Source organism: Phalacrocorax aristotelis, chromosome 7, assembly GCF_949628215.1.
Source record: "Phalacrocorax aristotelis chromosome 7, bGulAri2.1, whole genome shotgun sequence".
Lineage (NCBI taxonomy): Eukaryota > Metazoa > Chordata > Aves > Suliformes > Phalacrocoracidae > Phalacrocorax > Phalacrocorax aristotelis.
Window position 1 is genome coordinate 10,788,783 of NC_134282.1, and position 14,059 is coordinate 10,802,841.

A 14,059-nucleotide genomic window follows, 5' to 3' on the forward strand; every position below is an offset into this window, starting at 1 on the left:
TAAGCTGGTTTTCGCAGCCACAATCCTTATAGAAAAGACACAGCTGAAAGCAAGCTAAGTCACTGTTCACCTGGACTAACTCCCTGATCTGGTTCATCACAAGCCATCCCGACAATTGTGCGGATACAGGAAACTTTCAGAGCAGGGACAGGGATGTCTCGAGCCATCAGTGACGCTGAAGAAATGTATTTGGAACCAGAACCTGGGCCTGTCAGCTTCAGGCTTCTTTGCAGAAACAGGAGGATATGTTTTTAGGCATATGTCTTTTTAAGGGGACAGTAGTAATACTAGAAATCCTATTTAAGTATATATGTAATTCTTGTAGTTGTGAGGTGCAACTGGAAGGGTTGGCAGCTTGTGAAAGGGCTATCAAATGCCTTTTTCCTGACGGTACCAGTAGGATTGAACACAGCCAAGTATTGTCTCTGGCAAATAGTGTGTTTGGGGTTCTGCTGTAAAATACACATAAAACTTAAAGAAAATTCGTTACTACTAATTTAGGTGTGGCACTTAATACAGCCCGTTTGTTTTCAATAGCTAAATTCTGTCTAACTTCAGGCAGAAAGGATTGCAGTCTTGTTTTTTTGATTAAAAAAATAAACTATGAAACCCATTTTCATGTCAGTCTTAATACTAGATTTCTGAGCTTCATGTTTACTTCAGGGACCCACTCTCAGACTAAGAAAAATATCACAGTATGTTTTAATCACTGCAGGTAAAAGATCAGTTCACTTATTTACTATGCACTCACTCAGCCTTGGGTGCAGCAATTTCTACAAAGACATCTTACTTTTTTCTGAAGTGTTCTTCTCCATATACTAGGAACCAACCGGACAAATGCTAAAGGCTGTCAGGTTCTTTGACAGGTTGATTGATAATCACGTCTTTCTGATATGTTGTCTCTTGCTTTAATTAAAATAAGTATTTGCATAGGTCAAGGGAAGCTGGAAATACTCACTGAAAGTTTTTATTATTGAGAATTTATAAAACTCCCAATACCAGTCACTAAAACAGATTTTTAATGACTTGGGGAGTAAAAATGGTGCTTCATTTATGGAAGGACAACTACAGAAAAATAACACTGTGATTCAGATGCTTGTGCAATACATGCCAACTTCTCTGTTAATGAGTTTCTCTGGGGCATGTCTCAGAACAAGACTGCAAGAAAAGATTATGTTGTGAGAAACAACAAAAAAAAAGTAAATCTGACTGAGGTAAAAATTGTGTAAAGGCAAAGGAACTCACTTATTTTTCTGTGATGATACTGAATTTTTCAAATGAGCCCCAGATGCTTACAGAAAAAATAGAGGATGAAATGCAAGTGGGGCTGCCCAGCAATGTTGTTGATGTCCCCAAATTATCTCTGGTTGGAGATATTGGGTAAATGAGATTTATCCACCAAAATGGTAAGTAGAGCTAAATAAAATAAATCTGTCTCACCATTTACCTTTATCTGACCTTGTCTGGGTATGAATACTTAAAGAACAGTATTTTGATGTAATCTGTGAATGATTTAAGATGGATGGAAGTAGGCATGCTTGGCCCAAAGTATCAAGCTATCAAGACTGAGTGAAAATATGGGTAATGGATTGGGGTTATTTGGCTTCTAATACCAGGAAACCATGCTCTACAACAGTATGATAGCTATATGCGGTGGTTTAACCTGGCAGGCAGCTAAACACCACACAGCCGTTTGCTCACTCCCCTTCCCGCAGTGGGATGGGGGAGAGAACCAGAAAAAAAAAAATAAAATTTATGGGTTGAGATAAAGACAGCTTAATAGGACAGAAAAGGAAGGGAAAATAATAATAACAATAATGATAATAATGATAATGGTGATAATAATAATGGTGATGATAATAATGATGACAATGATGATGACAAAAGAATATACAAAGTAAGTGATTCAATTGCTCGCCACCTGCCGACTGATGCCCAGCCATTCCTGAGCAGTAGTTGCTGCCCCCTGGCCAACTCCCCCCAGTTTATGTACTAAGCATGATGCCATATGGTATGGAATATCCCTTTGGCCAGTTGGGGTCAGCTGTCCCGGCTGTGCCGCCTCCCAGCTTCTCACTGGCAGAGCATGAGAAGCTGAAAAGTCCTTGACTAGTGTAAGCACTACTTAGCAACAACTAAAACATCAGTGTGTTATCAACATCATTCTCATACTAAGCCCAAAACACAGCACTGTACCAGCTACTAGGAAGAAAATTAACTCTATCCCAGCCAAAACCAGGACAGTATATTTAGCTTCTCTTCCTGTTTTGTACTCTGTAGAAGACTGCGTCTGTATTCTGGAAAACCAGCTGAAAAGCTACAGGGTAGTCAGTAAATACACTGCCAGTCTTGTTTGGCCTCAATATCTAAGAAAATCATAGTGACGCTAGTAAGCAGTTACTTAGAAAGTTTATACTCCGCATGACTTGTGAGCCTCTTCTTGAAGGTTAGTAATATTGCAACATCACTCAGTGTCACTATTACTGATTCTGTTCTCTGATAACTGTGAAAACCATTATGATAAGGTGAAAGTATCAGTATTGCTTAGAAGATACAGAAACTGAGGGTGGGACACTGAACAGGAAAAAAGGACACATCTAAACTAGACATGAGCATTTGGAGGTTATACCCCCCTTTTACCTGGTTTGGGGGTTTTAATTCTTAAATTACAAAACACCAGCAAAAATCTGAAGATGCTGAAAAAGCCTGGGAAGTTGGACAATATTTGTAAAAATAAGTGAATCACCAGGTGGTGACTACAGTAAGTCTTAGAATCACTAGAATCACATAATGCTGAAATCAGCTCTTTGTCCTTTTAAAAGAGAGTGGGGAAAAACAGTAATGGGGGCAAGTCCATCTCTTCCACCCAAGCTTGTCTAGAACCACAGTACTGACTGCAGTGAAAATAGGTCAGGTTCACATCACATTCCACATCAGAATACATCAGATCCATATTTCAGTCCTATTCAGCTTATTACACACAGTTAAGATGGTCCAATTATAAAAACACAAAGCAAAAACCCAAACAAACCAAACTCTCCAAAACTGCTCTTAGGGAATTCTTTCATATAGGTAGGAATTTATTCACTCTAGTAGGCAGCATGTCCTTTTGTTTTATGATCTGCCTGCTGTACACTGACTTTGTACAGTGACATTGCACTTTGGCATGAAAGACCTTTTAGGAATCACATACAACAACGAGAGGTGAACATTTTATCTTTCATTTAGCTACACACTTAGGACGTGTCTGTGCCATTCATTCAGCTACGGCACACAGAGTTTTCCAGGTGAAAGTTTTTGTGTCTGACTGGTGTTTGCAGATGTATAAAATTTGCCATTAAGCTCAGTTCAGTGGCACTACCTCTCCTTTGGCATTCTGCCTCTAACAAGAACCTGCATCAAAGGTCTTGCAGGAGGCAACCTTCTGTTGGATTAATACATACTAGTGGATAAAGACAGGTGGGTTTTGGGGGTGGTTTTTTTCGGTTATTAACTGGTTGATAAGTAATTGGTTGAGAAGTTAATTCTGTTACAGTTACATATTCATAGTCCAAATTCTTCTTACACATCGTGAGATGGTTCTGTAATTGAAACAGTAGATAAACCAGCTGATACAAAGATGAGACATTATAGACCGATAAAGATACACATCCACAAATCTGAAAAAGTTCTTGGATTGCAGCAGAATGAGAAACACCAGTCTATTGACATTAGGCATGTAGAAACAAAGGTGGAATAAATTAGCCTGTTTAACACGAGCTTGAGAGCTTTAGCCAGCAGCATACAGGGAACTGTACCCTGTGTAGTACACATACAGCAGAGACAGAACTACAGTGATATGACTTACATGCAAACAAGTAATAGCAAGGTTACCATGGAGCGCCTCTTGTATTGTATGAGTAACCAAACCAAAAAGTCCTGAAGAAACCTAGCTTTTATCCCATTCCTTATCCTGCCACAGCCTCTGCCATTTTTCTTTTCACTTTTTTTCCAGTTCTGCGAGGAAGCTCCATCATCCAAGTGACATACAAATAAAATGTCATTCCTTTAAATCCTGGGTGAAAGAAACAGTAGTAAGAGTTATGACCAGTATTGAAGGAAAAGATGGAAATATCACCCTCTCCACCTGTCATACACCTTCTCTCTCACTAGTGTAAAATGTTAATGACAATAAAAGCAAATTCTAAACTGCAGTTCTGAGTGATCCACCTGACCACTGTAAAATGAGATTAGCAGGCCTGTTAGTAATGTGGAAGGGGATCTGGTTCACAGCTTGTTTAGTGCTGGAGGTGCCATGGGCAGAATGTTATCCTTCACCATTGCTGTATGAACCATGTGTCCCATCTTTCAAAAAAGAGTGAATGACTGAATGTGTGGTGTGATTCACATCAGCACCAGGAGTTCCTGTGGCGCGAGGAAGCTAAGAACTTAATTAAACATCTCCCCTTCCCCTAAGAGTACCAGAAGTCCCTGGGATGATGGCAGAGACTCTTTTTAGTTTATCTTTTGTCTGGCAGACTAGTCTGTAGAGATGACTTGACAGAGATCAGAAATCTATAGACTTTTTCTAATGGTCTATGCCACAGAATATATGTTTCTCCATATTCGGTATTAAAAGGTTGATTTTGTATTTATTTTGTGATTTCTGGAAACTCTGCTACATGGTGCAAGACTGTTTGCACGAAGGACTGAATTAGAAATGCTCTAATTTTTAATAGCCCTCTTCACTGAAACATTAAGTCATATGATGAAGATGAATCAAAACCTGAGTGTATCTTCCATAGATCGTATTTTGAAATTATGGTATATGCCACATTTCAGGATAGTGCACACAATTTTTTGTTTAAAAGGAGGACGTTTCACATCATGTATGCTTTAGCCCATTCAATAAAGGATAGCAAGAAAGGATCATCACCACTGCCAAAATAATCGTATGCATTCTTTTGTGTATTAAGAAGACCAGAGGATGGTTCCTTTGTGAGGACCACTCCTAGGAACAAACATGTCTGTAGTGCTGAGCGGACTCATGATTCCTAAGAAAATCACACTACTTTACCTGTAAAAAGAGCTTTATTCAGGTATTCGGTAAGACAAATTTTGAGTGGCTTCTCAAGTTTGCATATAGTGCAACATGAATGAAGGCCACAGGTTCTCGGTGTGAATAACAGATCTAGCAGAGGGGCCTGGACAATGACAGTCATTGTTCCCAGTGGACTGGAAGATCGCTGTCAAGCACAATGCATTCAGTGCTCTTGGCACAGACAATTTTAGGAGAGGCTTGTAACTGATGATTCATTGAACAGTTTCTGGGAGTTGTTCTGTATTTGTTTTTTTTGTTGTGTCATTGTAATTCCTCTCTTAGCCATTTTGCTAGCAGTAGCGGAGGCTGTGAACAACATAAGCTGTTTGGTATACATTCTTCACCTGATATGCTAAATAAACTTTCACGACATTCCCAGTGGATAGAGAGCATCTGTAATTTGCCTCCCAGTTAGAGCATAGTGACTCAGTAACAGGTTTAGGGGAAATATTTGCTGTAGCTGGAACATAAATCTTACTTCTTTTTTTTTTCCCCCTTCCCTGTCACACTAGAATGTGGCTTTTTTGCGGTTGTGAATCCTGGCTTGCAGTAAGGGGAAAAGGTTTAAATTGTATTGCATCCGGCACCCTGCCATCATGACTTACTGCAGGTGGCTCAAAGGCAGATGCTTCTACCAGATTCTAGACAGGCTTTCAAGCTGAGCTTCACAACATTCCTGTTCTTTCCCTCTTAAATCACTCACCAACATTGTCAGTACCACAGAAGACTAGCCAGACTCCTCTGTTCAACTATATTCTTATTTATGCATGGCCTTTTTAAACTCCTACCAACCTTTATGTGAGGGTTTAAGGTACACTTGTCAGCAGGGATGGTGTAAGGGGAAGTGGCATCCAGCTTGAGCTGGAAAACAAAACTCAGATTGACTCAAGTCTTTTTCCAGGGAAAAAACGAGTGACTTGCACCCCCAGTTCCTCTCAGAGGGGTTCTTCCCTTCCGTTCCACCCCACATTTTCCAAATCTGGCCGTCTATCTGGGAGAAGGACTAGCGAGCCCATTGTCAAGCATTAGCCACAACTGTTTGTCCTGGAATAAACACTTGGTTGTGGAGCCTCTGAGGGCTGGTAACTGGGGTGGAGCTGGTCTTTGAATGTTGTGTCATCCTGCCCTGTTCAACAGTGTTTTCCTAGCAACTGGGAAGGCACTCCTTTCCGCATGCTATGAGAGGGTGTTTCCCCCTCTCCTCACCTCCGAAGTCATGCACAGCCCATGCTGGGCAAAGAAAGGTGAAATGACATATTTTTCTATGGAAAAGTAATAGGAATGGAAGGAGACTCAGTTCCGGTAGTTTCAGGAGGGTGTAAGCAGAGATGATACCTTATCAGTTCTTTGTCTGGTTTCTTAAAACACAGACAGGCAATGATCTGCAAACTACGTGGAGACTGAGAAATTACAGGAACAGATAATTCGATAGATATAAAGGATAAATACAAATACATGCCCTGTGGCTATATATAAACCTGCAGAGTGCATGGTAGCTGGTAGATGTAAATGGGAAAGTTCAATAATCTAAAACAGAACCAGATGTAGCATAGGTGGCAGCCTGAAAAGTATAGTAAATTATCCTGGCTGCAGCACACACCAGTTAACCATCCTTTTCTCAGTACCCTGGGCTAGCACCCTGAGATACCACCAGTACTATTAGCACAAGAAGTTCCTTTTTGTTGTTGTTGTTGCCATGTATCTCTTGCTAATGTTGGTAATCAGATTGTGATTTTGTTCAAATAGATGAAGATGGCTTAACATGTATTTTGATGTGTCTGTTCTTTTTTAATTGTAGATTGGCGTGTCTCGATCAGTTCTTGTGTCAATGACTGAACTCATTAGGCAGTTACAACTCAAGGTCATGACTTCTCACTTTTGTGATTTGTGTAGCTGCTTCCATATTCTAAATGTACTTTGGATATCTGGAGCTTTACAATAGCAGAGCTGAAACCAGGTCTGTCAAGCCTCTGCTGCTGCAAGTAGATTTGTGTGTATGTGTGTTTACATATATTTTATAGATATATGGTGACACGCTGACCTCAAGCAAGAAATACAGAAGAAAGTTCCTGCATAAAGTCACTCTAAACACACTTAACATGGTGTTGTATTTCCTTTTGTGTTGTGCCCTTCCATTGAGGACCGGAGCGAGGCTGGTCAAGTGTGGACCAAGTTTTTTTTCTTTGGAGAGAGAACAAAGAAGAATGAGCTGAAAAATGCCTCAATTCACATTACCCCAATCTTCATTGCAGTGAAGGATCACATTAGTACAAGCTCTTCTTTGGGGAACACAGGAAAGCCCCCCACCCCGTCCTGATACCAGTGTAATGAACCCAGGTAGATGTACAGAGTGGACAGACCGACTCCTCTTCGCCAGTGATTCAGATGACCAACTCCTTCACTGTGAAACGCATGGATATGGAATGCATAACGGTGAGATGCTACAAAAGTGAGGCTGCATAAGCAGGGCTGCATATGGGCAAAGTAAAAGCCATCATCACACCCTTATCCACAGCTTTGACACAGGAGAAATTAATTCCCCTTTCTATGGAGAGACTTCTCCATCAAACGTGGGGGCAAGCTGTGTGGTGAGGCATGTGAAAGCAGAGAAGGGAAAAATGTCTAGGAGAAAACTCGGTATCATGGGCTTCCCTGTGACGGTGTTTTGCTATCCCAGCCCCAGCTGCCAGACTTCTCCTGGGCTCTGAGGACAGACCGGTAACATGCACAGATACCCTTGTATCTTATTTGGCCTTTGTTGTCTTCCTGACATTTCTCTTCAGATAAGAGTGCGTGACAGATGCAGCTCAGCCTAGGGGGTATTTTAAGTTGCACATTGGTATAGTTGTGAATACAGAAAGGCAAAGTATGCTAATGAAGGGAATTTAAAAGAATTGGGCTGGAAGGCATGTTAGAACTAAAACGAGCCTGGATTCGTTGTCCTGTGTGGGCAGTTCTGCTATCAATAGTCAGGATTTAGATATGATTTCAGATTCCAAGACAGATTAAATTAATTAGGTCCTACACGGAGTATCTACTAGAGGTAGATAATTGCCAGCTTAGAGTAGGAGATTCCTCTACCTCTATTGAGAATGGAAATAGGTCAGATGAAGAACCCTGAATTTTAATGTCCTATTCCAAGTAAAGTTTTTATTCCATGACATCAATCTGATATCTCATAGCCTAGTTCTCTCTTATAGAGAAAAATATTTGAAAATAAATTCTGATTTCCACTGGTGTCAAACATATGTTTAAGTTACTGACATTGTCATTTAAAGTGAAATTACACAGAAATTTATGTTACTAATTGGACTTTTACAGCGTTACTGTAACTCAACTTTATACTTCTTTGCCGGTTTACTGTTCTGTAATATGTTCTGTTACTTTCCATTTTACCCGCCCCACTGCCCATTCACCAACTTCCCCCAAAATTCCCTTTTCTATGTGGAACATCTTCTGTTAAGGGGTTAATAATCCCATTCCTTCATTCTCCTCAAGGCATACTCTAACCATGGGGCCAAAAGTAACTGTCGACCAGTAGCAAATAGGTGTGTGGCCCCTAAGAAATCTCTGATGCTCTTCTGACTTATATTACTTAAGTAAGTAAAAAAAATGTAACTATGTGTATGTAATGCCTCTTTTTACTACTGTTATATTGGCGAGTCTTGTGATATTTATTTTTGTTCCTTTGCAGAACAGGTGTTTTGTTATGTATTAATCAAAACTGCTTTTTTGTAAACCAGAATACCTGTAGCAGAAAACAAAGAAACTTCAATACTGCTGCAGGCCATCTAAGCACCACTGAAATACTTTTAATAATTAGTACTAAGAACTAAAATTCCACCTGAGATATTTTCCAAAACGGGAGAGCAAAGGAACTGTTTCCTTTAGGGTTACTTGTTAAGTATTTCAGGGTGTGTGTGTGTGTGTGTGTGTGTGTGTGTGTGTACTTTATAGTTTTGCTATAACTTTCTGTCAAGTCCCACAAATTAAGAACATCAGATTTATTTACGGAGGTAATGCAGAGTTTACAGTTACACGTTCTCCCTGTCACCATGAGTGCTGAAGCGCACAACTGTCTCATCAGGCACTGTCATTCCCTTGCTGAGCATGATTTAGGTTTTCTTCTTCCTCTTGACCTTACAGAAGTAGGCAAACAGGCAAGAGATGCCTGGGAAACCATGCCAGTTTCTTCGAGTTTGAGGAACAGATGAATCTGCCTCATGTTTTTACCAGATGCTTTTGTTGATGAACTGGTTCTCTGGCCTTGTGGGGGAGGCATCACTGGATGCTATCACCGCTCTTGGCTTTCTGTAACGTCTTTCTCAAAGTGGCCATTTGTTGCTCACATATCATATGTCTTCAGAGCCCAGTAGCGTTCATCCCGACTCAGTATGTTTCTGAAGAATGCAGCGATATGCTGGGCGCCTCCATGGGTATTACCCCAGCCAAAAGCAGTGTTTTTCATGCTTTGGGCTGCTTCTAGTTTCTTTTTCTAGCAGTCAGTTCACCTGATGTTTCACAAGAAAATTGCAGTTGTAAGTAACATTTGTACAAGTTCTGTAAAGCTTTGCAAAACCTGAGAAATTGAAGTTACTGTTGCTTAAGTGAAATCTTGGCTACAACTTGAAGTACATAGTTCCCACCAAGTTCAGTGAAGGCAGATTTTAATCCTTGTTGTTTCTGAGAGGTTTTTTTGTGTCTCATCTCTCTTTTTAAATTATCATAATTCTGTGTCTTCTGCAACAACTTGAAACTGCGACATCTTTAAGCTAAGACGTTTTCACATCTTATGTCTCTGAACCTCTAATTTCCTTCTTTGGCTCTGTGAGCACTTGGATCCTTATTATTAGTGTCTGGACAATTTTGCTGTTTTTTTTTATTCTCTCCCACTCTCCTTTCAAGGGGACTTTCTGATTGCCCAGGTTTTGATCAGCCTTTCTGGTGCAGATAGCTGAAAGAACAGTAGCAATGCTGCTATGGCTGCTGTGGTACTGCTCTCACTGCTGCCCACAGTGTCACTGAACCTCTCAGTGCTCGCGTAGGTGGAGGTTGCTTCTTTCTTTACTGGGATGCAAACATCAAGTGCATGCATGATCATAAGGGAAGGTAGGTTCCAGAGATAAAACCTGGGCATTCTCATCCCTTGCTAGATACCAGTGCAATTGTGAGGAAAATGCTCCTGTGAATTCATTAACTCACCTTACCTAGGAGCAAATCATGGCCTAAGTGGCCCCAAATGTAAAGCAGGGATAATGCTGCAAATTTATATTGTTTATACCCAGGAAGAGAATACCTGTCTCTCTTTGTCATCTTTCTTTCTAGAGTTGGAGGAGATGGAGGCAAAGGAGAACTAGCTCTTAAATTTCTGCTGCTTGTTTGTGTTGCTGATAAACAACACTCCCCGTATACAAGCTCTTCAACGCCATGTGGGCTCCTGTGGTAGTGAGGAGATGCGAGCTGCACATCAGGCAAAGCGAGTATCTCTCTCCAGTTGCATCCCTGCTGCTTGGCGTTGTATCCTCCATTTATGTTGTCCAGGTGAATTGTTCATATATTCCACAGAACTGACATGATCGTGGCCTGTTGGCTCTTTTGCTTCTCCCACCCATCTTTCTGTAAGTGATGTGTCTGCCTTAAAGACATCTTTGCTCTAAAATCCCTTTTGTGGAAACATTTCATGTGTCACAGAGGAAAATAATGGACCATGGTTTGTAGGAAAGAATTCCTATGGTGTAAAAGATGTTGATCTTATGTTATGATATTGATGCTTGGAATATCTGGATGGTATAGGTAGGTTCAGTTTTACTTCTGGATCGCCTGTCTGAAATAAGGGGGCTTTGTATTATGGATAATAAATTGCTGATTGTGTAGGGAGGCAGACTGAAGAAAGACAGGAAGGCTGTCTTTCCTGTGGAAGTGGAGCTGGATCATTCTTTTTTCCATTTTTGACCAAATTTGAAAGACTGTTATGGTTTTGAATTTGTTTAAATGTAAGAATTGCCATGGATCATATTTTCCAAGCTGTATATCTCATGTACTTAGACATGATTCTGTACTGCTTTTGATTGACAATAAAAATGCTATTATGTACTGCTTCCATTTGGTGTGAGACTGGGATGCTTAATGCCTCGTATTTATCTTACTCACAATTACAAACATGCTTCCAGCTGGCTAGTCCATCTCCCGTGTTGATTTCACTGGGGAGGTTTGTTAAGAACGGAGTCAGAGTCCATGTTTACACATTTCCTCTTCAGTTGTTTGTTTAACCATCCTCTGCTTGACTTCTGTTCGAAAGAGAGATTTTTATGACCGAATAGTATTTTCTCCCACGCTGAGTGCAACTGACAGCAAGAATCAAGAAGTTCTAAAGGAAGCAGCCAGTTGGGTTTTTAGCTTTGGCATGCCTAGAACTCACAATTATGACTTTTTTCTTTGTTTTTCCAGAATAAATAAAATGTTTAATTTTTAGTTATACATTAAGGATCTAGTTATATACCCTGTATGTATCCACGGTTCCCACTGATTTCTGTAGAAAGCCTTGGGGAGAAAAAATGCAGAATTCAATTATCTTATCAAAGTCTGTCTTCATCCACAATTAAGAAGCATTATTTTGCCCAACAAGTCTTAGATTGCTGGTGGCTTGACCTTGCAGTCTCTGCACTTCCTGTTGTCAGCATTAGGTTCCATAGACTCTAGACGGACAACGTGTGACTACATGTTTGTGGCCTTACCTGCAGTGGATTTATTCCCTAGTCACTGCTGTAGTAGAGAGCAGAGTCTGAGCAGTTTGCCTTTGCACTGTTGTAGTTGTTCATTGATTTCTCAGTTAACAAATTAAAAAATGAGACAGAGCGTGCAATGGTAAATCTGGAATGGAAGTTTGTGTCCTTTTTATGAACCAGCTGAAAATGTGTAAAATCTTGGGTGTTTTGTGAATTGTATGTTGTTTGTTGGCAGCCCCGTTCTATCCAAAGAAAAGCCCATGGAGGCAAGGATGTGACATGCTATTGATGTTATCAGACTATTACTACTATTTTTTAAGCTTGGATTTCTTGGCTAGAATTTTGGAGAGAGGAAGGGACACGCCCAACACCTTCTCCCAACCTCTTTGCCCCTTCAGTTCTTCCTTCGCTGTTGCAGCTTTCAGAAGCTTAACCTGTTCCTGTTTTCAAAGCATTCACGAGTGGTGGTACATTTTTCATAGTCCTCTCTCACCCGCCACCAAATCACCTTGCAATCATGAAATTTGCATTCGGTACAGCAGCCAATTGGTTGCTCTGTAAATAGACATCCAGGTGGTCTAAGGCATATGCACTGTTTTGTATTACATACTGTTTGTGGCTGGTAATTATTGATTTGTTGTTATCAAATTTGCCAGGCTAAAAGTAGAATTCTACTGCTAGTAACAGCATCCACATTAAACTTCAAATGGTCCTTGGCACTGAAAATCTTGCCTCTGGGTATGCTCTGTCCCACCTTATAGCACAGTTCTTGTCATTGTCACTATGCAGTATCTGTTTAGACAGCGTTCTGTTGCTGAATTTTTACTAGACAAAAGGATATTTTATCTGTTCCTTCATTCAGTAACACCTTCCTTTTTTTTCCCTGGCAAAGCTTGTCCCAGCTTGCAGGTGAATTAGCTGTTACTACCTCATTGAAAGCCCATATGGTTTTCAGGTATACTATACTAATATTCTGTCAAGAGCAGAGTTGGAATGTGTTAACTGTTACAGAGACTTGTCTTTTATTATATTCTATACTTTAAAGTTTCTTTTATTTCCTGAGATTTGACATGGACCATTTCATTTTGTCAACATAAGTATTGAAAACATTCATTATACATTTTTCTGAAAAAATTTGACAGTCTGGATTTCAGAGGTGAAAACAAGTTTTAAACATATTCTAAATCAGATTGTTTTGTTTCAAAACAAGCTAGACAAATCTTTATTGCTTTTTTCGGGAACAAGTTATATTCAGTTTTGTAGATGGACCTTCACTTGTGTGCTCAAAGTCAACACAAATTGTGAATTCCTTTTCACCACTTCAGTTTAAGCTCTATCATGAAGAATTAAAAAATGGCACAAGGCTGTGTGCTGATGCGTTTCTCACTGAAGCACAGAATATACAAGAAGTGAAAAGGAGCTGTATTTTTCTTGATGTGTCATTGAAATGATACCAACTAAATTTAATGGGAGGAGAAATGGTTTTACCGTAAATAGGTTAATTAATAGAGGTTTTGCAGCAGCCTCTGTTAAATTGGCTTTATTTCCATGGCAACTCCTTCTGCTTCCTGGATAACTTCATTGCGGTAAATGTAGGACCGAAGTGAGTGCAAGATAGGCCATTCTGTGTAGTAATAAGTGGGCAACTACAATATATTTCCATATGATGAACAGATAACTATAGGCACTTAACCTTGTTGTGTAGGGAATGTAATGTTACAGGTTGCTGAGAACCAAATGTCAGCAAAAATAAACAGGTAATTGAGAGTGAGGGCCTATTGATAGTGCCAGTTCATCCATGCTAAAAGCACATACAGGATCTCAGAGGTAGGAAACATAATGCATTGCTTTTTTGTTTTCTTTCTTTCTGCTGCAAAATTTTATTGTGTTTACTAGTGTGACTAGAGCTAGGTAACTGGTAACCTATTCTATAAAAAACCCTCTTGCTCCTGTCTCTGCTTCAAATTTGAAGCTGGCTACCATGCAATTAGAAAGCCCAGAGAGATGTTTACCAGGACACCATTTATTTCAGAGACACACCATGTGCGGATTCCGGGTTTGGTTTGGTTTTTCTGAAGGCACAGAAGTAATCCAGTTTGAACGCAAAAGTCTGGGCTGTTCCATAAACCTGTGAGAACTGCAAGCTCAGGGTTGGTTACAAAACTTTATTGTTTTTCTCCCAAAGAGCAAAATAAAATTCTGATCTTTTTCACATATGCCTTTCCTCTCAAAACTTTAATATAGCATGTCTTAC

General features: G+C 40.0%; 1 protein-coding gene and 1 long non-coding RNA gene across 3 annotated transcripts in view; both read left to right on the top strand.

Moving 5' to 3' along the window:
- The window catches only part of TM4SF1 (transmembrane 4 L six family member 1), a 52,731-nt gene that overhangs the window by 885 nt on the left and 37,787 nt on the right, over positions 1-14,059 (top strand). The gene's annotated exons all lie outside the window — the stretch shown is intronic.
- LOC142059743 (uncharacterized) lies at positions 9,017-11,182 on the top strand. The gene is made up of 2 exons (XR_012661507.1): positions 9,017-10,189; positions 10,406-11,182. It is a non-coding gene; the product is annotated as an uncharacterized LOC142059743 (long non-coding RNA).